A 13222-nucleotide genomic window follows, 5' to 3' on the forward strand; every position below is an offset into this window, starting at 1 on the left:
CATATGGGGGATCAGCGTACTCGGGATAAATTGGACAACAACTTTTGGGGTCCAATTTCTCCTGTTACCCTTGTGAAAATAAAAACTTGGGGGCTAAAAATCTTTTTTGTTGGAAAAAAATATATTTTTTTATTTTCACTACTCTGCATTATAAATTTCTGTGAAGCACTTGAGCTTTCAAAGTTCTCACCACATATCTAGATAAGTTCCTTAGGGGGTCTAGTTTCCAAAATTTGGTCACTTGTGGGGGTTTCTACTGTTTAGGTACATTAGGGGTCTGCAAACGCAACATAACGCCCGCAGACAATTCTATCAAAGTCTGCATTGCAAAATGGCGCTCCTTCCCTTCCGAGCTCTGCCGTGCGCCCAAACAGTGGTTTACCCCCACATATGGGGTACCAGCATACTCAGGACAAATTGGACAACAACTTTTGGGGTCCAATTTCTCTTGTTACCCTTGTGAAAATAAAAATTTGGGGGCTAAAAAAATCTTTTTTGTGGGAAAAAAAATATTTTTTATTTTCACTACTCTGCATTATAAACTTCTGTGAAGCACTTGGGCATTCAAAGTTCTCACCACATATCTAGATAAGTTCCTTGGGGGGTCTATTTTCCAAAATGGGGTCACTTGTTGGGGGTTTCTACTGTTTAGGTACATTAGGGGTCTGCAAAGGCAACATAACGCCCGCAGACAATTCTATCAAAGTCTGCATTCCAAAATGGCACTCCTTCCCTTCCGAGCTCTGCCATGCGCCCAAACAGTGGTTTACCCCCACATATGGGGTACCAGCATACTCAGGACAAATTGGACAACAACTTTTGGGGTCCAATTTCTCTTGTTACCCTTGTGAAAATAAAAATTTGGGGGCTAAAAAAATCTTTTTTGTGGGAAAAAAAATATTTTTTATTTTCACTACTCTGCATTATAAACTTCTGTGAAGCACTTGGGCATTCAAAGTTCTCACCACATATCTAGATAAGTTCCTTGGGGGGTCTATTTTCCAAAATGGGGTCACTTGTTGGGGGTTTCTACTGTTTAGGTACATTAGGGGTCTGCAAAGGCAACATAACGCCCGCAGACAATTCTATCAAAGTCTGCATTCCAAAATGGCACTCCTTCCCTTCCGAGCTCTGCCATGCGCCCAAACAGTGGTTTACCCCCACATATGGGGTACCAGCATACTCAGGACAAATTGGACAACAACTTTTGGGGTCCAATTTCTCTTGTTACCCTTGTGAAAATAAAAACTTGGGGGCTAAAAAATCTTTATTGTTAAAAAATATATATTTTTTATTTTCACGACTCTGCATTATAAACTTCTGTGATGCACTTGGGCATTCAAAGTTCTCACTACACATCTAGATAAGTTCCATGGGGGGTCTAGTTTCCAAAATGGGGTCACTTTTGGGGGGTTTCTGCTGTTTAGGCACATCAGGGGCTCTCCAAACGCGACATGGCGTCCGATCTCAATTCCAGTCAATTTTGCATTGAAAAGTCAAATGGCGCTCCTTTGCTTCCGAGCTCAGCCATGCGCCCAAACAGTGGTTTACCCCCACATATGGGGTGTCGGCGTACTCAAGACAAATTGTACAACAGCTTCTGGGGTCCATTTTCTCCTGTTACCCTTGGTAAAATAAAAATTTGGAGGCAAAAAGATCATTTTTGTAGAAAAAATGCGATTTTTTTATTTTCACGGCTCTACGTTATAAACTTCTGTGAAGCACCTGGGGGTTTAAAGTGCTCACCACACATCTAGATAAGTTCCTTAAGGGGTCTAGTTTCCAAAATGGTGTCATATGTGGGGGGTCTCTACTGTTTAGGCACATCAGCGGCTCTCCAAATGTGACATGGCGTCCGATCTCAATTCCAGCCAATTCTACATTGAAAAAGTAAAACGACACTCCTTCTCTTCCAAGCTCTGCGGTGCGCCCAAACAGTGGTTTACCCCCATATATGGGGTATCGACGTACTCAGGAGAAATTGCAAAACAACTTTTGTGGTCTAATTTCTCCTGTTACCCTTGTGAAAATAAAAATTTGGGGGCAAAAAGATCATTTTTGTAGAAAAAATGAGATTTTTTATTTTCACGGCTCTACGTTATAAACTTCTGTGAAGCACTTGGGGGTTCAAAGTGCTCACCACACATCTAGATAAGTTCCTTGGGGGGTCTAGTTTCCAAAATGGTATCACTTGTGGGGGGTTTCCACTGTTTAGGCACATCAGGGACTCTCCAAACGCGACATGGCATCCGATCTCAATTCCAGCCAATTCTGCATTGAAAAAGTCAAACGGTGCTCCTTCACTTCCAAGCTCTGCGGTGCGCCCAAACAGTGGTTTACCCCCATATATGGGGTATCGACGTACTCAGGAGAAATTGCACAACAACTTTTGTGGTCTAATTTCTCCCGTTACCCTTGTGAAAATAAAAATTTGGGGGCAAAAAGATCATTTTTGTAGAAAAAATGAGATTTTTTATTTTCACGGCTCTACGTTATAAACTTCTGTGAAGCACTTGGGGGTTCAAAGTGCTCACCACACATCTAGATAAGTTCCTTGGGGGGTCTAGTTTCCAAAATGGTATCACTTGTGGGGGGTTTCCACTGTTTAGGCACATCAGGGACTCTCCAAACGCGACATGGCATCCGATCTCAATTCCAGCCAATTCTGCATTGAAAAAGTCAAACGGTGCTCCTTCACTTCCAAGCTCTGCGGTGCGCCCAAACAGTGGTTTACCTCCACATATGGGGTATCGACGTACTCAGGAGAAATTGCACAACAACTTTTGTGGTCTAATTTCTCCTGTTACCCTTGTGAAAATAAGAATTTGTGGGCGAAAAAATCATTTTTGTGAAAACAAATGCGATTTTTTATTTTCACGGCTCTACGTTATAAACTTCTGTGAAGCACTTGGGGGTTCAAAGTGCTCACCACACATCTAGATAAGTTCCTTGGGGGGTCTAGTTTCCAAAATGGTGTCACTTGTGGGGGGTTTCCACTGTTTAGGCACATTAGGGGCTCTCCAAACGCGACATGGCGTCCGATCTCAATTCCAGCCAATTCTGCATTGAAACAGTCAAACGGTGCTCCTTCACTTCCAAGCTCTGCGGTGCGCCCAAACAGTGGTTTACCTCCACATATGGGGTATCGGCGTACTCAGGAAAAATTGCACAACAAAATTTGTGGTTAAATTTCTGTTTTTACACTTGTGAAAATTAAAAAAAATGGTTCTGAAGTAAAATGTTTGCAAAAAAAAGTAAAATGTTAATTTTTTTCTTCCACATTGTTTTAGTTCCTGTGAAGTACGTAAAGGGTTAATAAACTTCTTGAATGTGGTTTTGAGCAGCTTGAGGGGTGCAGTTTTTAGAATGGTGTCACACTTGGTTATTTTCTATCATATAGACCCCTCAAAATCACTTCAAAGGTGATGTGGTCCCTAAAAAAAACATGGTGTTGTAAAAATGAGAAATTGCTGGTCAACTTTTAACCCTTATAACTCCCTAACAAAAAAAAAAATTGTTTCCAAAATTGTGCTGATGTAAAGTAGACATGTGAGAAATGTTATTTATTAACTATTTTTTGTGACATATCTCTCTGATTTAAGGGCATAAAAATACAAAGTTTGAAAATTGCAAAATTTTAAAAATTTTCGCCATATTTCCATTTTTTTCATAAATAATCGCAAGTAATATCGAAGAAATGTTACCACTAACTTGAAGTACAACATGTCACGAAAAAACAATCTCAGAATCAGCGGGATCCGATAAAGCGTTCCAGAGTTATAACCTCATAAAGTGACACTGGTCAGAATTGTAAAAATTGGCTCGGTCATTAAGTACCAAATTGGCTCTGTCACTAAGGGGTTAACCTTTGTATCTTAAAATATACAAATGTGTAAACAATCATACTATTCAATCATACTATTCCTTTAGTTCTGTACTTTGAAATAAAATTGTGTTATATCGCAAGTAGTAGCCTTTTTTAAAGCCGTATCCGAACCTTAGTGTTAAAAACTTGGCAATACATAATTTGGCGTAGTCGGCAGGATACGCAGAAGGCTGTTTTTGTTTTGTTTTTTGTGATCTAATCACAGGACTCTGTGTGATAGTGTGATATTGCGTAATACATGCCTCTCTTTAAGAAAAAGGTGATTGTAAGTGAGCCTATTGAGATTCCAGGTTGGGAACAGGCTCCCTATGACATTTTGGCAACTAAGTGGTCGCACAGTGCTGGTTTGGGTGAAGCATGGGACAAATGTTTGAAGGATGCTGAACCTGCTGATGTTATTGCATGCTTAGAGAAAGTGAAAATGGAGAAAGGTAAAGAGTTTGGCGCTATTGCTAGGCGCGGATGGATATTGTTGTCTGCATATAGAAAACAGCATGAGGAAAAAATACGTATGTTAACAAAAGTACAGAAATTGGAAAAACAGTTGTGTGAGGCCCAGAATGCATTGGTTAGAGCACAATGTCAGAATAAGTTATTAATGGACAGATGTGATGGATATCAAAATGTTGCAGAAAAGGCTGCCGTACGTGTAGCAGAGTATAAGTATAGAAAGAGGCGAGGGAAGGTGAATAAAAACAAAGTAGCTTTGGCCATAGCCAAAGCAGGGATAGAGTGGAACCCTGATCAGTGGGATGGTGATATTTGGAATTCAACTGACACGGAAAACATGACCGATCCCGAGTCTGAGGATGAACATTTCCATGGGAAGAGGGAAATTAATCCTCCTCTTAACCTTTTGAAAGTCCATCCTATATATCGGAGACGGATTGTAGAGACAGCGACAGGTAGACGGAATGAGAATGCAGTAGAGGATTACAGTCAGAAGGAGCTTAACCCCTTCACCCCCAAGGGTGGTTTGCACGTTAATGACCGGGCCAATTTTTACAATTCTGACCACTGTCCCTTTATGAGGCTATAACTCTGGAACGCTTTGACGGATCTTGGCGATTCTGACATTGTTTTCTCGTGACATATTGTACTTCATGTTAGTGGTAAAATTTATTCGATATAACTTGCATTTATTTGTGAAAAAAACGAATATTTGGCGAAAATTTTGAAAATTTCGCAATTTTCCAACTTTGAATTTTTATGCCCTTAAATCACAGACATATGTCACGCAAAATACTTAATAAGTAACATTTCCCACATGTCTACTTTACATCAGTACAATTTTGGAACCAAAATTTTTTTTTGTGACGGAGTTATAAGGGTTAAAAGTTAACCAGCAATTTCTCATTTTTACAACACCATTTTTTTTTAGGGACCACATCTCATTTGAAGTCATTTTGAGGGGTCTATATGATAGAAAATACTCAAGTGTGACACCATTCTAAAAACTGCACCCCTCAAGGTGCTCAAAACCACATTCAAGAAGTTTATTAACCCTTCAGGTGTTTCACAGGAATTTTTTGAATGTTTAAATAAAAATGAGCATTTAACTTTTTTTCACACACAATTTATTTCAGCTCCAATTTGTTTTATTTTACCAAGGGTAACAGGAGAAAATGGACCCCCAAAGTTGTTGTACAATTTGTCCTGAGTACGCTGATACCCCATATGTGAGGGTAAACCACTGTTTGGGCGTATGGCAGAGCTCGGAAGGAAAGGAGCGCCATTTGACTTTTCAATGCAAAATTGACTGGAATTGAGATGGGACGCCATGTTGCGTTTGGAGAGCCCCTGATGTGCCTAAACACTGAAACCCCCTACAAGTGACACCATTTTGGAAAGTAGACCCCCTAAGGAACTTATCTTGATGTGTGGTGAGCACTTTGACCCACCAAGTGCTTCACAGAAGTTTATAATGCAGAGCCGTAAAAATAAAAAATCATATTTTTTCACAAAAATGATCTTTTTGCCCCCAATTTTTTATTTTCCCAAGGGTAAGAGAAGAAATTGGACCCCAAAAAATGTTGTGCAATTTGTCCTGAGTACGATGATACCCCATATGTGGGTGTAAACCATTGTTTGGGCGCATGGCAGAGCTTGGAAGGGAAGGAGCGCCATTTGACTTTTCAATGCAAAATTGACTGGAATTGAGATGGGACGCCATGTTGCGTTTGGAGAGCCCCTGATGTGCCTAAACATTGAAACTCCCTACAAGTGACACCATTTTGGAAAGTAGACCCCCTAAGGAACTTATCTAGATGTGTGGTGAGCACTTTGACCCACCAAGTGCTTCACAGAAGTTTATAATGCAGAGCCGTAAAAATAAAAAATCATATTTTTTCACAAAAATGATCTTTTTGCCCCCAATTTTTTATTTTCCCAAGGGTAAGAGAAGAAATTGGACCCCAAAAAATGTTGTGCAATTTGTCCTGAGTACGCTGATACCCCATATGTGGGTGTAAACCATTGTTTGGGCGCATGGCAGAGCTTGGAAGGGAAGGAGCGCCATTTGACTTTTCAATGCAAAATTGACTGGAATTGAGATGGGACGCCATGTTGCGTTTGGAGAGCCCCTGATGTGCCTAAACATTGAAACTCCCTACAAGTGACACCATTTTGGAAAGTAGACCCCCTAAGGAACTTATCTAGATGTGTGGTGAGCACTTTGACCCACCAAGTGCTTCACAGAAGTTTATAATGCAGAGCCGTAAAAATAAAAAATCATATTTTTTCACAAAAATGATCTTTTTGCCCCCAATTTTTTATTTTCCCAAGGGTAAGAGAAGAAATTGGACCCCAAAAAATGTTGTGCAATTTGTCCTGAGTACGCTGATACCCCATATGTGGGTGTAAACCATTGTTTGGGCGCATGGCAGAGCTTGGAAGGGAAGGAGCGCCATTTGACTTTTCAATGCAAAATTGACTGGAATTGAGATGGGACGCCATGTTGCGTTTGGAGAGCCCCTGATGTGCCTAAACACTGAAACCCCCTACAAGTGACACCATTTTGGAAAGTAGACCCCCTAAGGAACTTATCTTGATGTGTGGTGAGCACTTTGACCCACCAAGTGCTTCACAGAAGTTTATAATGCAGAGCCGTAAAAATAAAAAATCATATTTTTTCACAAAAATGATCTTTTCGCCCCCAATTTTTTATTTTCCCAAGGGTAAGAGAAGAAATTGGACCCCAAAAAATGTTGTGCAATTTGTCCTGAGTACGCTGATACCCCATATGTGGGTGTAAACCATTGTTTGGGCGCATGGCAGAGCTTGGAAGGGAAGGAGCGCCATTTGACTTTTCAATGCAAAATTGACTGGAATTGAGATGGGACGCCATGTTGCGTTTGGAGAGCCCCTGATGTGCCTAAACATTGAAACTCCCTACAAGTGACACCATTTTGGAAAGTAGACCCCCTAAGGAACTTATCTAGATGTGTTTTGAGAGCTTTGAACCCCCAAGTGTTTCACTACAGATTATAACGCAGAGCCGTGAAAATAATTTTTATTTTTTTTCTCAAAAATGATTTTTTAGCACCCAGCTTTGTATTTTTACAAGGGTAACAGAATAAATTGGACCCCAAAATTTGTTTTCCAATTTGTCCTGAGTACGCTGATACCCCATATGTGGGGGGGAACCACTGTTTGGGCGCATGACAGAGCTCGGAAGGGAAGGAGCGCCATTTGGAATGCAGACTTAAATGGATTGGTCAGCAGCCGTCACGTTGCATTTGCAGAGCCCCTGATGTACCCAAACAGTACAAACCCCCCACAAGTGACCCCATATTGGAAACTAGACCTCCCAAAGAACTTATCTAGATGTGTTTTGAGAACTTTGAACCCCCAAGTGTTTCACTAAAGTTTATAGCGCAAAGCCGTGAAAATAAAAATTCTTTTTTTTTTTCACAAAAATGATTTTTTAGCCCCCAGTTTTGTATTTTCACAAGGGTAACAGGATAAATTAGACCCCAAAAGTTGTTGTCCAATTTGTCCTGAGTACGCTGATACCCCATATGTGGGGGGGAACCACTGTTTGGGTGCATGACAGAGCTCGGAAGGGAAGGAGCGCCATTTGGAATGCAGCCTTAAATGGATTGGTCTGCAGGCGTCACGTTGCATTTGCAGAGCCCCTGATGTACCCAAACAGTACAAACCCCCCACAAGTGACCCCATATTGGAAACTAGACCTCCCAAGGAACTTATCTAGATGTGTTGTGAGAACTTTGAACCCCCAAGTGTTTCACTACAGTTTATAACGCAGAGCCGTGAAAATAAAACATCTTTTTTTTCCCACAAAAATGATTTTTAGCCCCCCAAATTTTTATTTTCCTAAGGATAACAAGAGAACTTGGACCCCAGAAGTTGTTGTTCAATTTGTCCCGAGTACGCTGATAACACATATGTTGGGGTAAACCCCTTTTTGGGCGCACGGGAGAGCTCGGAAGGGAAGGAGCACTGTTTTACTTTTTCAACGCAGAATTGGCTGGAATTGAGATTGGACGCCATGTCGCGCTTGTAGAGCCCCTGATGTGCCTGGACAGTGGAAACTCCCCAATTCTACCTGAAACCCTAACCCAAACACACCCCTAACCCTAATCCCAACGGTAACCCTAACCACACCCCTAGCCCTGACACACCCATAATTCTAATCCCAACCCTAATCCAAACGTAAATGTAATCCAAACCCTAACCCTAACTTTAGCCCCAACCCTAACTTTAGCCCCAACCCTAACTTTACCTCCAACCCTAGCCCTAACCCTAACCCTACCCCTAACCCTAACCCTAAACGTGACTGAAATACGTGGCACTGAAATACGTGGCACTGAAATACGTGGCACTGAAATACGTGGCACTGAAATACGTGGCACTGAAATACGTGGCACTGAAATACGTGATACGTGGCACTTAAATACGTGGCACTGAAACACGTGGCACTGAAATACGTGATACGTGGCACTGAAATACGTGGCACTGAAATACGTGGCACTGAAATACGTGGCACTGAAATACGTGGCACTGAAATACGTGGCACTGAAATACGTGGCACTGAAATACGTGGCACTGAAATATGTGATACGTGGCACTGAAATACGTGGCACTGAAATACGTGGCACTGAAATACGTGGCACTGAAATACGTGGCACTGAAATACGTGGCACTGAAATACGTGGCACTGAAATACGTGGCACTGAAATACGTGATACGTGGCACTGAAATACGTGGCACTGAAATACGTGGCACTGAAATACGTGATACGTGGCACTTAAATACGTGGCACTGAAACACGTGGCACTGAAATACGTGATACGTGGCACTGAAATACGTGGCACTGAAATACGTGGCACTGAAATACGTGGCACTGAAATACGTGATACGTGGCACTGAAATACGTGGCACTGAAATACGTGATACGTGGCACTGAAATACGTGGCACTGAAATACGTGATACGTGGCACTGAAATACGTGGCACTGAAATACGTGGCACTGAAATACGTGGCACTGAAATACGTGGTACTAAAATATGTGGCACTGAAATACGTGATACGTGGCACTGAAATACGTGATACGTGGCACTGAAATATGTGATACGTGGCACTGAAATACGTGGCACTGAAACACGTGGCACTGAAATACGTGGCACTGAAATACGTGGCACTGAAATACGTGGCACTATGACTGTCAGAAAATGTTCATTAAACGGTTAGGGGTGAGGTTAGGGGTAGAGTTAGGGTTAGGGTTTGGATCCCTTTATCACCTTGATGGTGGTGGGTGGCTTTTCAGTGTGTTTAAATGCATGCGTTTTTAAAGCAAACAAACGCATGTGCTTAAAAACGCAAGAAAATACTGCAGGTTGTATTTCTGAAAATGAACGCATGCAGAAAAAAAACGCATGCGTTTGAAAACGCGACCAAACGCGTACAAAAAAACCGCATGCGTTTTCAATGTTAAATATAGGGAAAAAACGCATGCGTTTTTTTGTGCAAAAAACGCTGCAGACAAAAACGCAAGTGTGAAACCAGCGACGCTTTTTATAGCAAAAAAGTTTTTGCGTCTCCACATTTTGAGACCTATAATTTTTCCACATTTTGCTCCACAGAGTCATGTGAGGTCTTGTTTTTTGCGGGACGAGTTGACGTTTTTATTGGTAACATTTTCGGACACGTGACCGTTTTTGATCGCTTTTTATTCCGATTTTTGTGAGGCAGAATGACCAAAAACCAGCTATTCATGAATTTCTTTTGGGGGAGGCGTTTATACCGTTCCGCGTTTGGTTAAATTGATAAAGCAGTTTTATTCTTCGGGTCAGTACGATTACAGCGATATCTCATTTATATCATTTTTTTATGTTTTGGCGCTTTTATACGATAAAAACTAAAATATAGAAAAAATAATTATTTTCGTATCGCTTTATTCTCAGGACTATAACTTTTTTATTTTTTTGCTGATAATGTTGTATGGCGGCTTGTTTTTTGCGGGACAAGATGACGTTTTCAGCGGTACCATGGATATTTATATCAGTCTTTTTGATCGCGTGTTATTCCACTTTTTGTTCGGCGGTATGGTAATAAAGCGTTGTTTTTTGCCTCGTTTTTTTTTTTTTTTTCTTACGGTGTTTACTGAAGGGGTTAACTAGTGGGGCAGTTTTATAGGTTGGGTCGTTACGGACGCGGCGATACTAAATATGTGTACTTTTATAGTTTTGTTTTTTTTATTTAGATAAAGAAATGTATTTATGGGAATAATATATTTTTTTTTATTATTATTTATTTAGGATTTTTTTTTTTTTTTTTTTTACACATGTGGAAAATTTTTTTTTTAACTTTTTTACTTTGTCCCAGGGGGGGACATCACAGATCATTGATCTGGCAGTGTGCACAGCACTCTGCCAGATCGACGATCTGCTGTGCAGGGCTGCAGGCTTACCAAGTGTCTGCTCTGAGCAGACACTCGGTAAGCCACCTCCTTCCCTGCAGGACCCGGATGCCGCGGCCATCTTGGATCCGGGACCTGCAGCCAGGAAGGAGGTAGGAGACCCTCGCAGCAACGCGATCACATCGCGTTGCTCCGGGGGTCTCAGGGAAGCCCGCAGGGAGCCCCCTCCCTGCGCGATGCTTCCCTATACCGCCGGTACACTGCGATCATGTTTGATCGCGGTGTGCCGGGGGTTAATGTGCCGGGGGCGGTCCGTGACCGCTCCTGGCACATAGTGCCGGATGTCAGCTGCGATATGCAGCTGACACCCGGCCGCGATCGGCCGCGCTCCCCCCGTGAGCGCCGCTGATCGGTGATGACGTACTATCCCGTCGGCGGTCATACGGGCCCACCCCACCTCGACGGGATAGTACGTCAAATGTCGGGAAGGGGTTAATGACCTTCATGATTGTTTTTCTCAAAAGTCAAATGAATCCCTGGTAGCTTGGGCAGTCAGATTATGGGAGATGGGGGCTCATGGAGTACAGGTGGACGCTGTGGATGGCCCCAAATTTGTCCAACTCAGTCATGAGTCTATACTGAAGGAGGCATTTCGTACTTTGATAATCCAGCAACCACATGTGGTGTGTAGTATGCTTGATGTTGTGGCTATGGCATTGCAGCATAAATACCCATCTGAGGCGGACTGGCCGCCCAATGAAAAACCATGGTTTACGGTGAAAGATTGTGCTCAGAGGTTGAAGGAGGAGGTCATGAAAAATGCTATTTCAGCAAGCACCTATGATTATATGCAAGTTGTTGTAAGTGTATCTGTTAGAAATCGTATCATTAGAAATGCCCCTCCAGCTTATAAACATGTCATGATGACGCTAATGGTAAATCAGACTGGGAAACAATTGCCAGTACATTGGAGGCAATTTGACAGTTAAGGGATCTGGGAGATTGGGGTCCCAAACAAAAGGGTAATTTTCCCACTGAAGAGCAGCATGATGATGTAAAAAGTAATTATAATCCTAGGACCCGTATTACCCAAAAATATATGTTTAGGGCCTTAATAAAGGATGGGGTCCACAGGGATAAACTAGATGGGATTGGTACTGACGAGATGTGGAAATTGTATCAAAAGAGAGGAATTAATAAAAAGTCAGCTGTTTCACAAAATAAAAAGGTTACAGTAAAAGATTCTGAATCTCCACAGCAGGGGCCAGACAGGACACGGGGAGAGAGAGGGCCCACTCCCTTTTTGTCTCCGTCAAAGCCCACAGCACCGGAGATTGAGGATCTTTATGCTGAAGTGAAATCCTTGATACAGGCATTCAAAGCCCAACTGAGGGGGCTGTCATTTTCTCCTTCCTAGATGCCTTCATCTAAAATGGAGGATCAATGGGGAGGAGAAATTAGAGTGATTAACTAGCTGGCCACGCCCTATAAAAGGATAGACGCCCTCATGTAGATTTAGTGATTAACTAGAAAAATAAAAACAGGCAACATGTTAAAGCTTTGGTAGATACAAGGGTGGAGGCCAGTTTGATTTATGTAAATCCAAAACAGTTCAGTGGGCGCAAGGTTATAATTACAGAATTTATTAGACCCGTGTGCTTGTGCTTACTACTACTGAATGGAACAATCCTGTAGTGTGGGGAAAGTTGTGGCAAGATATCTGGGTAATTGTACAAAGAATTAAAGTGACTGTGTTTAATGTTGATGATTATTGTGCTTCAGATACACTGGAAAGACTTTTCAACTCAATAGCAGATGAATATTCCAAAATATGTCGCTGAATCCAGTTCAAAGACTGACTGAGGGACTGCTCAGATTGACTCTTTGGGCACATCAGAAATATGGACACCTGGGAGAAAAAGCTACTTACCAATGGGCACTGACCAGAGGGGTGCCCATCAGGTTAGATTTGCTAAAGTATTTGGATTCTTACATCCTACCAATGATGGTGTAAAAAATCTGTGGGACAAAGGTCCTCCAGAACATGGAGAAGTAATTGCTCGTGGAGCAAATAATGTGCTGATAGTTATGAAACCCGGGCAAGAGAAGTGGGAACAGCCCTATCTCTTTGACACCTCTAGCGGGAGACCACATCATGGGTAAGCACAACTGGCAGCAGCCCACTTAGTTTTTTGTTGCACTTTACGGGTTAGTGCAATTTGGGTTGGGGCAGTAGAGACTTGGCTGAGTTATATGGATGGGCCTTTTTGCTACTTAGCTTATGGTTTTTACATCATCTCCTACCCTAGTAGTTCCAACAATATTTCTGCCCCACTCAGTGGAGCATTTGCTCCATATGCTGCCAGTTGGCACCTTCACATGTTAATGTATGTGTCTCCTTATAGGTGTGTCTTTTAGTCATTAACCTTTTCCTCATCACTAGCATCAGTTGAATT

Source organism: Ranitomeya variabilis, chromosome 5 (assembly GCF_051348905.1).
Source record: "Ranitomeya variabilis isolate aRanVar5 chromosome 5, aRanVar5.hap1, whole genome shotgun sequence".
Taxonomy (NCBI): Eukaryota; Metazoa; Chordata; class Amphibia; order Anura; family Dendrobatidae; genus Ranitomeya; species Ranitomeya variabilis.